Genomic DNA, 14532 nt, shown 5'->3' on the forward strand with positions numbered 1-14532 from the left:
ACCCTGTTATGGGCCTGGAAACTGGATAAAGATAAGATGGGGGTGAAGAAAATGACTTGGAAGCCATTGGATAAGGGTTTTTGGGAAACTTATCTACCTGCCTATATTTCCTTCTAACTTAAAATTACGCGACGCGAAGATCATTCGAGAATGCGGCATATCCGAGAAGATTACGGGACCGCACTCTCATAACTGAAGACTCCGACTTTTCCGACTTTTCCAGCTGAATGACCTTTTCCCTACACCTTTTCTCTAACGTTTTACGATTCGAATCCCTTTAGCCAAAGGGACTCGCAACAAAAACCAGCGAATGCCGCGTAGGCCTCTGAGCTCGACACTAAGAAGTGTGCCATCTCCGGCCATCGCCATTCGCTTTGCGGAACCATATCGCGCAGAGCTTCTCTCTGCGCATCGAAGAGTGGACAGTCCAACAAGAAGTGTTGCACCGTGTCTGTTCCACTCCCACATATGCACGCGTCACTGTCCACGAGATTGAGCGATTTGACACATGCTCGGAAATCTCCGTTTCCAGTGAGGACCTGCGTGCTCCAATAATTTGCTTCCAGGGATGGTATAGCCAGTCTACGGCGTACGTCCCCAAAAAAGGCGAACGTGGTACGACCCTTGCTGGAAGAAGCCCATTTGGTCTGCCACATGTTCGTCGCTTCTTCCTTAATTTTAGCAAAAGCGTTATTTTTCCCTATTCCGGCGGAGATTTCTATATTCCCGATCTTGGCGTTTTTCCCTATTCTAATTTGATAACGCGCGATATTTTCCTTTAATAATATGTTGACTGGCTTCGCTCCCGCGACGACACAAAGCGATTCCCACGATGCCGTGCGATATGCGCCGGTAGCCAAGATGAGGACCCGGCGCTGCGAGGCTTTTAAAATCCTAACGTCACTCCCCGTACACAGGTCTGCCCACCCCGCGGCCGCATAAGCCACCGTCGGTGCGAACACTCCCCGGTAAATTGCGGATAGTGCCCTAAATCTTAGGCCCCAATTGGCTCTAGCTAACGCACCTAGCTTTTGGAAGAGTATCCCGACTTTGTTTTTCAAAAATTGGCAATGCGTTTTAACTTTAAGGAATTTATCTATATAAATGCCAAGATATTTGACGGTCTGTTTAAACCCTATCTTCGAGCTTTTTATTTTTATTATAGGCGGCCTACTTTCGAGAATCGCGATCTTTTTATTGTTTCTACGCTTCCTATCCGGACATGCTCCTCCCCGTCTGCCTATATGGTTCCTATTTATCGCGGCGATTTTCAATATTATAGCTTCAGTCTTGCGTTCGGAGATCTGAAGCTTCGCGGACTCGCACCTATTTACGATCGCGTTGACCACCCGTTGGCCTTCAGATTCAATTTCGTTTCGCGAATCCCCGTTTATAACAACGACGAGACCATCCGCGTACGCGGCAAACCGATTTTCGACCAAGCCTTCTAGGAGCCGCAAAAGGCCGTCGAACATGAGGTTCCAACAAGTCGGACCGAGGACGGAACCTTGTGGGCACCCCCTCGCGGCCCGCTTGGACACCTCTGTAGCACCGAACGCGATTTTTACTGTTCGATTTTCGAAATAACTCCGGAGGACTTCGAAGACGTTCCGCGGGCAATTCAGTTCTTTTAAACTAGCTAGTACAAGAGGCCACCAGACGTTGTCAAAAGCCCCGAAGATGTCGAAGAGAAGCGCGACGGCGTACCCCTTTTCAGAGACAGAAACCATAAGCCGCAACTCCACAACAGCATCCTCCGTCGTCCTTCCGGGCATAAAACCGAACTGTCGATCGGAGACCCTACCAGGTGCCAGTGACGCGTCCATGAGGCGGGTTTTGAGAAGATTCTCGAAAAGTTTTCCTACTACGGAGAGGAGACAGATGGGTCTATAGGATTTCGGATCCTTCTCGTCCTTGTCCTCACCCTTCAGGAGGACTCGAAGCGAGCCCTCCTTCCAGATTGAGAGAAAGACGTCCCACTGAAGGCATCCGTTAAATAATCGAAGAAACTGACCGGGAATTATCCTACAAGCGGCTTTCAAAACCGCAACCTCAATAAGGTCCATTTCTGGAGCCTTATTATTTTTAAAAGTTTTCACCGCTACAGCCATTTCTGCCGCCGTGAAGAATGAGGCGTCAACCGTGTCGGGGGAAACCTTCGAAGCGAGACGAATTTCACGTTGTTCGAACGTGTCATCCTGTTCCCGGTCATCCGGAGTGTGCACGTCTAGGAGGTAGCCGGCGGTCTCCTCTAAAGTCTTCATGGAATATTCGCCACACCGTAGTGTGCTGAGCACCCCCACAACTTGGAGTTTCCTCGCCTGGAGTTTATAAACGAATCCCCAGTGCTCCGAGTTACCGTGCGATGTGACAAACTTCCGTCAGCTCGCAAGCTTCGCCTTCCTCACCTCTCTGCCGTATTTCCGCAAAGAAGTGCGGTATTCCAACTTCAGAGAAAGGTAAGTGGGCTTGTCCCGCCCTCTCTGGAGTGCACGCCTCTTTCTGTATACTCCCTTTTTGAGTATAGTTAATTCGACCGTCCACCACGAGTTGGACTTCCTAAATCGTCTTTTTCTTGGCATCGTCGCGGAACAGGCTTTGGTGAGTTCCGCTGCCAACGTCTATCTCATCTACTCTATTCGCAGATCAGACATCGAGGACCTCCAGTCTCGATCTTGAAAGATCAGTCAAGCTCTCGGAGAATCACTCCCAATTAGCCCGACGAGTGTCAAACCTCATGTTCGCGGAACTCCGATCTCCACCTGACCCCTTTGGAACCCTCAATCTGATGTCGACTGCGTTGTAGTCGCTGGTCGTCCAGTCGGGCCTCACCTTCCAATCATTGATGAATTTGTTCATGGAAGACGACGTCAAGGTTACATCGATGAAAGACGAACCTCTTGCCGTCCAAAAGGTGGGTCCCTGTCCGACATCATTCACCACGTATACTCCATATGCTCGGATGAAGTCTTCAAATTTCGCACCTCTTTCGTCTGTCTCTTGGAGACCCCAGAGTGACGGACGAGCATTGGCGTCTACTGCCACTAACAATCTCTTTCCCCTCAGCGAATGAAGCACCACTTCGAGGTGTCTGAGGTATTTCTCTATCTCGTCGCTGTACTGGAAGTAGCACGATGCGACGTAGAAAGAAAAATTGGGAGCCTGCACTTCCACAAAGACGCAATGTGTCGTGCTAAGCTGCGAGACAAACACCATTTGGAATTGAGGGTTACAGACTGCCACTGCAGCCCAGGGGCGTTCTGAGCGTACAGCAGCCACCTTCATATTCTTCCCTAAGCCAACGAAGGTGTGGCTCTTGCCATGCTTCTTGACGTGCAACTCCTGCAATAACAGGACGTCAAGTTGCTTTTCGGCATCAAGGTGACACACCTCACCCGTAACTACAGCTGAACGCCGTAACTACAGCTGAACGCCGTAACTACAGCTGAACGCCGTAACTACAGCTGAACGCCGTAACTACAGCTGAACGTCGTAACTACAGCTGTACGCCGTAACTACAGTTGAACGCAGTAGATAGGGACAGTGGGAATCTCGTTAATCCATTCATGCGCGTCACTAATTAGATGACGAGGCATTTGGCTATATGTTTCAGCGCTGTGTTCATCGTAACTCAATGATTCAAACGAGCGAACCAGCGATGATATTGCAAAGCTGCTGTTTGCTGTTGGCGTTTGCAAAGCGTTTTGGACAAACACAAGAAACCAACAAATGGTCCTCACATTAAAAATAAACATGCATCCGCTGCGACCTGTGGCGAATAGCCACCAGTTCATGTCGTCGCACCTACAGCTCTGTTCGCGGCCTGTCGCCGCCGCCAATTATAACGCATTGTTATTGCGTTAAAACGCTTCCAATTGAGCCAGGATCTTCACAACACACGAGTCGTAAGCGTCCGCAGTTGGCTCGTAGTGAGACCTAGCTGCTTCAACTCACGCTCGCTCTCGGGACTCCAGGCACCTCGCCAAGAGATGGTAATGGCGGTAAAACGAACATTATCTCTTCGTACTCCTGTGTGTTCCGCCACTCGGTCTCTCAGATCTCGGATCGACCGGTATTTCTCCACCTTACGGTCATGAGCCACGTTCAGAGCCGTTTCGCTGGACACGACCTGCGCGTCTACGACGATAGCCTCACCATCCCTAACTATCGTCAGGTCGGGTCAGCGCCTTCCGACAGAGGTCGAATACGCTTGTTCCGTATCGACATGCCATCCCTTCGTTCGCAAGAAGCTACCAACTTGACGGCATTGGTCGTCATGCCGCAGGATCCTTCCTCCGTGCGTTCGGAAACACTTCTACACGCAGTGAGCGGGCGTCTCGATCTCGGGACAACCCGCCCTACAACGCACATCGTGCCCCTCCCGCCCTCGGGATGATCTCGCTCTAGACGGTAAGCAGTTGGCCCGGACGTGGTGATAATGCACGTAGTCAGCTCCGGGTATGGATTGGGCACCCGCCGCAACCCAGTGGGAACTCAGTTTGGACGAACCGACCTCCCTGAGCACCTTCCCATCGCATGACTCGTGCAACCAGGTCGCACACTGCTGTCTGAGCTCGGCTGTTGTGGTTACTCGAACGGTCCTAACACGCATCTGCTTTTCGCACCAGGCTACTGCCTAGCCACATATGTGGATTCGGCAGCGGCAGAAGCGGCAGGCATCGAGCTTACACACAACTTCCGAAGTCGGTTATGCTTCATAATAGGGATCAGAGTTCTAAGCAAAGGCATGCCAAGCCCGCCACTCTGTATCGGCGCATGGAAGTATCCAGCAGGGACATCATGGGGCAATAGCAGCCAGCGTCGAACCGCAGTTCTTACCAGCACGTCCACTCCTCTTAGTGTTTTTGACGTGACTGATCCCACTACCTACCGGTGGTAATACCGGGGGGGGGGGAGACAGTCACGGAACAGCTGCAACCTCTGCTGAGGTTTGAGCGGCGCTCTCGTTAAAAGCTCGATGGATTGAGCTAGAGGAGGGACGCTTGCGTATTCCCTAGCACCTTCATATGTGCTTCCCAAATAGGTCCAGACCTCGACTGGGGATCTCTGCGGTAACAGCGCTCCCTCCACGCTGAAGTTAGATGTTAAAACGATTTTCACCTTTTTGTCTCGGCCAGACGCTACCAGTAACAGCACTCCGGTCTTACTAGCATTAACGCTCAAGCCATTCAGTTCGAAAGCGGTGTTAAGCCGCGTAAGGTTTTCTTGGAGTCCTACCTTCGTGGAGGATAGGAGTATAATATCGTCGGCGTAACCCAAGGCGCTAACGACTCGACCCCCGATTCTGAAGCCAACATCCTCCGAGAAAACCCCAAGTGCTCTATCTACGACCAGATTGAACAGCAGGGGGAGGATACAGCATAGAGGATCACCCTGTCTCACGCCACGTCCCAGCTGCGCCATCGACACCTCCTGGCCGACGGTGGGCTATAACACCGTCCTAGCATTGTTGTAAATTGCTCTGATGTACTCTCGGAAAGGTGGCGGTAGACCCACTTCCTCGAGAGCCCTGTGAATGGCCGTGTGCGAAACCGTGTCGAATGCTTTCGACAGGTCCACACACGCCATATGGACATTTCTACAGCGCCTCCGGGCGTGATCCAACACGGCCGACAGGATTGTGACATTCTCACAGACCCCATCAACCGGTCGGAAACCCCTTTGGCGCTGGTCGAAAATGTCCAGAGCCTCTAGTCTTTTGGCCAAGATCTTGTGGAAGTGTCTTAGCATAACGGATCCTATACTAAGGGGTCGATAATCCGACGGCGCAGGCCGTTCCGGCATCTTCCCCTTTTCTAGGAAAACCGTTCTGGTATTGGCGATCGACGAGGGCGCCTCACCCGCAAGAAGCAACAGGTTGAACAACAGAGCATGGATATTCTCGGCTCTATTCCGTCCAACCCCGGTGCAGTGCCAGACTTTACAGAAAACTTTGCCACTTCGGCAGGTATAACAGGGTCCCAGAGCAAGGTCCTATCGAGCATAGGAGCATTTTCCATGGTCGCGCCCTCGCCGAGACCTTCGAGATGAATCCCTCTGGCTCTCGGCGGAAGAATCCGGCTGGCACCGCCCGTCTGTCTCGACTCTCCGAGTGTGCGGCGCAGCTCCGTCATGTCTCCATCCGCCACACTAGTCGTCTCCATAAGAGGACGCCAGTAGTCGCGGAATTCAACAGCGGACGGACGCACGCGCTCCGCATCACCATCGAGTATCTTCGAGAGACAGTATTTGAGGTTCTTTTTGTAGTCTGCACTATGGCATAATCCCTACACGTCTTTTGCTTCTTATTCTCTCTCCTCAAGTTGTTCGCTTTGGGAGGATTTCGCTGTCGTGCTTCTGCGCGTCTAGGAGGGGCAGCCGTCGGCTTAGGAAAAATCTTGCCCAGCCATCTCTCGATGGCATGAACGTCGATTCTCCCAGCCAGAAAGTCTTCTGCGATGTTCGCCAGAGACTCAGCCTCATAGCTCCGAAGGCACCTCACAAGCTCACGGAGCTCTTCGACTACGCCTCGGAGCCTCCAAGAGGTCTCAGTGACCAGCTGGGGTGCGGGCTGCGGCTCATCATAGGCCGTCTCAATGGACGGGCGGGCGACTCCTATCATCGTCGCTCCGCCCGTGTTGCCAGCATCGTCAACATCATCGGTGTTCGATGAGACCTCTTGGCAAAACGCTCGGACCAACTCGCGGTAAGCCTCTTGTCGACGCTTACCCTTGATGGCTTCCAAGGTTCTATTGGGGAACTTCTCATGGAGATATTGGCTTATGAAGAAAATCCCCGCTGAGGTGGCTGTAGCCTCAGCTCTTGCCATGAGACGGACCTCCTCCTCTGACCATCTGGCCCTAACGCGTTCCACAACGACCGCGTTGTTGGCTTCCACGGGGTGCGCAATACAAGTGTGCACACCGAGGGCCTGCCTGTTCCTGAAGTCCCTGCCGCAGAGATCGCATGCAACGGGCGGATCATTTGCCTGCTGTTCGGCAATGGCATTGTCGCGATTCTGCGAGGGAGGAACCTGACGCTCGTCTGACGGCGCTCCGCCACAAGTCGCATCATCATTCATGCGCCGCACATGCAGCGCTCGGGCCATCCGAGAACCCGAGCGTGTATTCATTCTTTCTTGATTCATACTCATATTTATTGCATGTTGGGGGAGCAAACGGATTGATAACCGAGAGTCTCCCGAAGCCGTTCCTTTCTTGTCCCCACAACTCACCATGGAATCGGCACATAGGCCCTTGTGGGGTCCTTTGGGGAGCACTTCGCTGTGACATCGCTCTGCGTTGCCAGGAGCACCATCGTGGAGGTGGATGCACAACTTAAACGTGAGAGGCTGAAGGTCCTAACAAGAGGACTATTTATATATAGCGTACGCAAGGTGTTCAGCATACCGACCTATATAAACGCATCACGCCCCAGACTATGACCCTCAGACCCCAAGATCAACTCAGAACATCACCCTCGCGGGCCGGATCTTAATCCAGCAACGACCCAGGATCAGTAAAGAGCGTCACCCGAACGTCCTCAAGAGAGTCATAATTACTCCCGCCGTTTACCCGCGCTTGCTTGAATTTCTGCACGTTGACATTCAGAGCACTGGGCAGAAATCACATTGCGTCAACACCCGCGAGGGCCATCGCAATGCTTTGTTTTAATTAGACAATCGGATTCCCCTAGTCCGTGCCAGTTCTGAGCTGAGCGTTGAATGGCAGCCGAAGAGGACGACCACGACGGCTCGCGCCGCCACGGAAGCCTCGCAGCAAGGAAGATCCGCGGGAGGCCAAGGCACGGGACCGAGCTCGGATCCCGGGACCGGCGCGAGAACGCCGACCGTTCACCTCGCCCAGGCCCGGCACGTCAGCCAGACCCGCTTCCCGACCAAGCCCGACACGCCCCGCTCCTCAGAGCCAATCCTTATTCCGAAGTTACGGATCCAATTTGCCGACTTCCCTTGCCTACATTATTCTATCGACTAGAGGCTCTTTACCTTGGAGACCTGCTGCGGATATGGGTACGAACCGGCGCGACAACTCCACGTGGCCCTCTCCTGGATTTTCAAGGTCCGAGGGGAAGATCCGGACACCGCCGCAACTGCGGTGCTCTTCGCGTTCCAAACCCTGTCTCCCTGCTAGAGGTTTCCAGGGAACTCGAACGCTTATACAGAAAAGAAAACTCTTCCCGGATCTCCCGACGGCGTCTCCAGGTCATTTTGAATTACCCCGACGAACACTCTTACGAGGGCCCGAATTGTATGCGGTTCCGCTGCCGGGTTCCGGAATAGGAACCGGATTCCCTTTCGCCCAACGGGCGTGTGTCTTTATATACATCATCATCATCAAAACGTCGCTCGCCAGCGGCGACGGAACGCTCGTAAAGCGACGTTCGTGCGCGACTCGCTCGGTTCTGCTGTTTTGTTGCTGTGTTTCTTCGACACTCGAGTATATTGTACGCCGTCATAGACATAGGATTTCTCCTAGGGCTTAGGATCGACTGACTCGTGTGCAACAGCTGTTCACACAAAACCCTTCTCCACGACAGTCCTCCAGGGCCTCCCTGGAGTATTTGCTACTACCACCAAGATCTGCACCGACGGCGGCTCCAGGCAGGCTCGCGCCCAGACCCTTCTGCGCTCACCGTCGCGACCCTCCTATTCGTCAGGGCTTCGTGACGACGCGAGAGACCTTGCGACACCGTGCCAACAAGACACGACGCGCCCGGCGCTCCCGTTGCCGCCCCACTTGCCGCTGACGGCAGAGTATAGGCTCGACGCTTCAGCGCCATCCATTTTCAGGGCTAGTTGCTTCGGCAGGTGAGTTGTTACGCACTACTTAGCGGATTCCGACTTCCATGGCCACCGTCCTGCTGTCTTAAGCAACTAACGCCTTTCATGGTGTCCCATGAGCGTCGAGTTGGGCGCCTTAACTCTGCGTTTGGTTCATCCCACAGCGCCAGTTCTGCTTACCAAAAATGGCCCACTTGGCACTCTGAACCGAGATGCTCGTGGCTTCATAATTCAAGAAAGCCAGAGATCTCACCCATTTAAAGTTTGAGAATAGGTTGAGGTCGTTTCGGCCCCAAGGCCTCTAATCATTCGGTTTACCAGATGAGACTCGTTCGCGTTCCGTGGGGAACGGTCGAGTGCCAGCTATCCTGAGGGAAACTTCGGAGGGAACCAGCTACTAGATGGTTCGATTAGTCTTTCGCCCCTATACCCAGTTCCGACGATCGATTTGCACGTCAGAATCGCTACGGACCTCCATCAGGGTTTCCCCTGACTTCGTCCTGACCAGGCATAGTTCACCATCTTTCGGGTCCCAACGTGTACGCTCTGGGTGCGCCTCTTCTCGCGATGAGAATGAGACGCCCAGGGAGTGCGCGGCCGCATCGCGACGCGGCCCATCCTCCCTCGATCGACGGCCAGAGTCGATCTTCACTTTCATTACGCTTTTAGGTCTCGCGACAAGTCCCAAAGACTCGCGTACATGTTAGACTCCTTGGTCCGTGTTTCACGACGGGTCCTAAGAGTACCCAAAGCAGAAGCGTCGCCGACCGGTATAGATCCCCCTCGATTCCCACAAGGGAATAAGAGGGACGTTCGACAGGCCTGTCGAAGGTGAACCGTACTTCAACCAACAGCGGGCCAGGACCGGGGACGGCGCAAAGTCCGTAACCTCCGAGTACCGTGGCGCGCGCTTGCGACGGCCTCGATGCACCGTTAATAGTGCGGCCTGATATCTTGCGCGTACCGCCGAGCAGCCGGCCGAGCGACCGAGGGTTTGTCGCGTGCCGTTTTACCGGCGACGCGACAGTCACCGCACCCGGACCGTAGACCGGCACCCAGCGGGTCGCGACGTTCTACTTGGGGAGAAGTGCACAACGACGAGCGCCGGACATCGACGCACGGTAGCGTGCCCGCGCGAGAGCCGCGAGGACTTCGCGGGACATCGCCCACCGACGCAAAGCCAGCGCCGCTGACGATGAATCTCCCCGTTCGATCTTTTGGGTTTCTTAGGTTTACCCCTGAATGGTTTCACGTACTCTTGAACTCTCTCTTCAAAGTTCTTTTCAACTTTCCCTCACGGTACTTGTTCGCTATCGGTCTCGTGGTCGTATTTAGCCTTAGATGGAGTTTACCACTCACTTAGAGTTGCACTCTCAAGCAACCCGACTCTAAGGAGAGATCCTCCCGAGACGCGCACCGGTCTCTACGGGCCTGGCACCCTCTACGGGTAAGTGGCCCCATTCAAGGTGGACTGACCCGACACCTCGGGATAAGCGGATCCTCCCAAACACCACATTTCCCTGCGGCGGAACCGCGGGATTTGGTGCCGGGCTCTTTCCTGTTCGCTCGCCGACTAAGGAAATCCTAGTTAGTTTCTTTTCCTCCGCTTAATAATATGCTTAAATTCAGCGGGTAATCTCGCCTGCTCTGAGGTCGCCAAAGAGTTTAGTTTTCGATAACCGTGGCCGCGCCGCCTCCTCCGCCGGCTCTTTTCTCACTTACTCCCACCCTCTCTCTCTCTCCCTCAACGGGGAGAGATGGAGAGAGGAGTGAGAGAGAGATAGAGAGCGAACGTCGGGAGAGCGGCAGCGCCGGCACAGCGGCTTCGCATTGTACTCAGAGGAGTGGCGAGGAGACGTGTTGTTTGTGACAACGACTCTTCCACGCGCGGCTCGCAGCCGCTAATAGGAGGAAATGTAAGCCGATCGAATCTCGTTCGAGTTGTCTGCTTGCAAACAACGAATAAGATCGGCGCGGATCGCGTCATCTTCGATCGCCGGGGACGCGAGATACATTGCGAGCGAGTGTGTGCGTACACGTACATCTCTATCACCCACATCCTTCAAATTTTCTCTCCGCATATCGTGTGTTATGCACGGATATGGGATACGGGGCGAATCGGATTCGATGAGTACACGACGACGCGTGCCGGTCCCCTATATTAGTTTTCGAGAATTTCGTGGACTCGGACAAGCGGTCGGCTCGCGATTCACCCGCGTTAAGGAGGGTTCTCTCGCTCTTTTCTCTCCGCGTACCGCCGGGCGACGACGCGCCGCGGTTCTCTCCTACCGTTTGCGCGGAAGGTGGCGCAAGCGCGCGCTGGCGCACCGGGAGACCACGAGAGGGATAACGCAACGTGTATGCGCGTGTCTTCTACTTCCTCTCTCCTGCGACAGTTTCCGGGCGCGCGCGCGCAGGCTCCCTATCTTTAGTTACTGCGTGTGTGCGTATGCTGCTCTCACTCTTCCTTTTCCTCTGTGTTATTTCAGGCGACGCCAAGGGGCCGCCTCTCGGGACGGTTCGTCTCGAGCGAACGTCCAACGATCGCTCGTACATCGTTTGCGTGAACTGGCACGGTGGCCCGGCGCGCAAAGGCGCAAGCAGTTTCGAGGTACTAAAACGACCCTCAGCCAGGCGTGGTCCGGGAATTGTATCCGTGGACCGCAATGTGCGTTTGAAATGTCGATGTTCGTGTGTTCTGAAATTCACAAGTTGACGCGCAATTAGCTGCGTTCTTCATAGACCCACGAGCCAAGTGATCCACCGTTCAGGGTAATCGTTTTGCAATTCTTGCGTTCATCGAACGCTTCGTTCATCCATCTTAGTCTCCTCTGCGAAGAGAGAGAGATAAAATCGTTGGCCCTTCGATCAGCCTGGCCGCGCGCATCCGAGCACGCGCGCGAACCGCCGCCACCGCTGAGGAGGCTACGGCACAAAAGTTGTTTCGCGATCGGAGCGTCTCTTCCCCGTATATATAATATAATATAATATTTGGAAGAGCCGGGGCGGAATGTTCTTTGAAGAAACCGTCGAACTTGATCGGGTGATCCGTCCTCTTGCCCGTTCGTCCGATAGCCGCGCGCTCGCGTACGAACACGCTGACCGCTGCCCCGGTGCGGGGAGGGGCGCGTTCACGAGCGTTGCGGACGCACGGACCGGCGTAGGTTACCACCGGTACGCGCTAACGCCGAATCGTAACTCTGCGCTTGGCGAGAGCGCGACCGGGAAAGCGTCTCTGCTCCGAATCGCATTCATGTAATTTCGCAATTTGCGCAACGAGCCTCAACGGGTCGCGCGCGACGCGACGCGACGCCGGTTGCGGCTGCGAATATTAAGGAGAGAGTCTCGGATAATCCTCTCCTCCTCCATCCTGCTCACACGACACCGACCGCGCCGAAAAAGGCCGACGGCGCTCTGCTGCTGGCTTCCCTTTCTCTCTCGGGTCGTCGCAGAGGCGCGCGGCGCTTGACGCGCGTCGTCGTATTAGTACGGGATATAATCCGTCAAATCCATTTTACTTTCATATCTGTTTTCTTTGTCCATTCAGTCGCCGACTGCTGCGAGCGCGCGTCCAAAAGACTCGTGACGCAGAGCAGGACCTCCGGAACGTTAATAATCCTTCCGCAGGTTCACCTACGGAAACCTTTTTACGACTTTTACTTCCTCTAAATGATCAAGTTTGGTCATCTTCCCGGCAACATCGGCAATGCCGAGACATTGCCGCGCACCAGTCCGAAGACCTCACTAAATCATTCAATCGGTAGTAGCGACGGGCGGTGTGTACAAAGGGCAGGGACGTAATCAACGCGAGCTTATGACTCGCGCTTACTGGGAACTCCTCGTTCATGGGGAACAATTGCAAGCCCCAATCCCTAGCACGAAGGAGGTTCAGCGGGTTACCTGGGCCTTTCGGCCAGGGAACACACGCTGATTCCTTCAGTGTAGCGCGCGTGCGGTCCAGAACATCTAAGGGCATCACAGACCTGTTATTGCTCAATCTCGTGCGGCTAGAAGCCGCCTGTCCCTCTAAGAAGATTTGTTTGTACGTTGGTAGTAAAAACCCGCCAGCCGAAGCCGGGGGCCTTTGCGATACCATAAGGTACGCCTATTTAGCAGGCTAGAGTCTCGTTCGTTATCGGAATTAACCAGACAAATCGCTCCACCAACTAAGAACGGCCATGCACCACCACCCACCGAATCAAGAAAGAGCTATCAATCTGTCAATCCTTCCGGTGTCTGCGCCTGGTGAGGGTTCCCGTGTAGAGTCAAATTGAGCCGTAGGCTCCACTCCTGGTGGTGTCCTTCAGTCAATTCCTTTAAGTTTCAGCTTTGCAACCATACTTCCCCCGGAATCCAAAAGCTTTGGTTTCTCGGAAGCTGCCCGCCGAGTCATCGGAGGAACTTCGGCGGATCGCTAGCTGGCATCGTTTATGGTTAGAACTAGGGCGGTATCTGATCGCCTTCGAACCTCTAACTTTCGTTCTTGATTAATGAAAACATTTTTGGCAAATGCTTTCGCTTCTGTCCGTCTTGCGACGATCCAAGAATTTCACCTCTAACGTCGCAATACGAATGCCCCCATCTGTCCCTATTAATCATTACCTCGGGGTTCCGAAAACCAACAAAATAGAACCGAGGTCCTATTCCATTATTCCATGCACGCAGTATTCAGGCGAAGGTAGCCTGCTTTAAGCACTCTAATTTGTTCAAAGTAAACGTACGGGCCCGACTCGACACTCAGTAAAGAGCACCGCGACGGGATATTAGTTGGGCCGCCCCTCGCGAGGCTAAGCCCACCGGTAGGACGTCCCATATCACGCCAGTTAAACACCGCGAGCGGTGAACCGACTGTGTGCGACACAGATTCAACTACGAGCTTTTTAACCGCAACAACTTTAATATACGCTATTGGAGCTGGAATTACCGCGGCTGCTGGCACCAGACTTGCCCTCCAATGGACCCTCGTTAAAGGATTTAAAGTGTACTCATTTCGATTACGGGGCCTCGGATGAGTCCCGTATCGTTATTTTTCGTCACTACCTCCCCGTGCCGGGAGTGGGTAATTTGCGCGCCTGCTGCCTTCCTTGGATGTGGTAGCCGTTTCTCAGGCTCCCTCTCCGGAATCGAACCCTGATTCCCCGTTTACCCGTTACAACCATGGTAGGCGCTGAACCTACCATCGACAGTTGATAAGGCAGACATTTGAAAGATGCGTCGCCGGCGCTAGGACCGTGCGATCAGCACAAAGATATTCAGAGTCACCAAAATAAACGGTGGACGAACGGCGAACCGCCCGCCACCGATTGGTTTTGATCTAATAAAAGCGTCCCTTCCATCACTGGTCGGGACTCTGTTTTGCATGTATTAGCTCTAGAATTACCACAGTTATCCAAGTAAATGTGGGTACAATCTAATGAACCATAACTGATTTAATGAACCATTCGCGGTTTCACCTTAATTCGGCATGCACTGAGACATGCATGTCTTAATCTTTGAGACAAGCATATGACTACTGGCAGGATCAAACAGGGAGCTTCGTGTTCGGTTACTCGCGTGGAGCGGTAACTCGCGAGCGAGCCCGAAGGCCCGTCGCTATTAAGTTCTTTCTTCTCGCGCCGCCGGTCTTTATTAGCCGGTCGGCGACACTCTCTATCTACTTACTACTTATTACGCAACACACTTTATGCGTGCGTCTCGTCTTCGTGAGAGGAGCGAGGCGGTCCGTGTATATA

At 53.7% G+C, this 14532-nt stretch overlaps 2 non-coding genes across 2 annotated transcripts; both read right to left on the minus strand.

Moving 5' to 3' along the window:
- Positions 1-11420: 11420 nt before the first annotated feature.
- LOC138944320 (5.8S ribosomal RNA) lies at positions 11421-11575 on the minus strand. The gene has a single exon (XR_011448718.1). It is a non-coding gene; the product is annotated as a 5.8S ribosomal RNA (ribosomal RNA).
- Positions 11576-12410: 835 nt separating this feature from the next.
- Positions 12411-14332, minus strand: LOC138944321 (small subunit ribosomal RNA). Its single transcript, XR_011448719.1, has one exon. It is a non-coding gene; the product is annotated as a small subunit ribosomal RNA (ribosomal RNA).
- Positions 14333-14532: the final 200 nt, after the last annotated feature.

The sequence above is a fragment of the Polyergus mexicanus genome, unplaced genomic scaffold (assembly GCF_030449975.1).
Source record: "Polyergus mexicanus isolate NDT 795.1 unplaced genomic scaffold, iyPolMexi1.0 SCAF_155, whole genome shotgun sequence".
Taxonomy (NCBI): domain Eukaryota; kingdom Metazoa; phylum Arthropoda; class Insecta; order Hymenoptera; family Formicidae; genus Polyergus; species Polyergus mexicanus.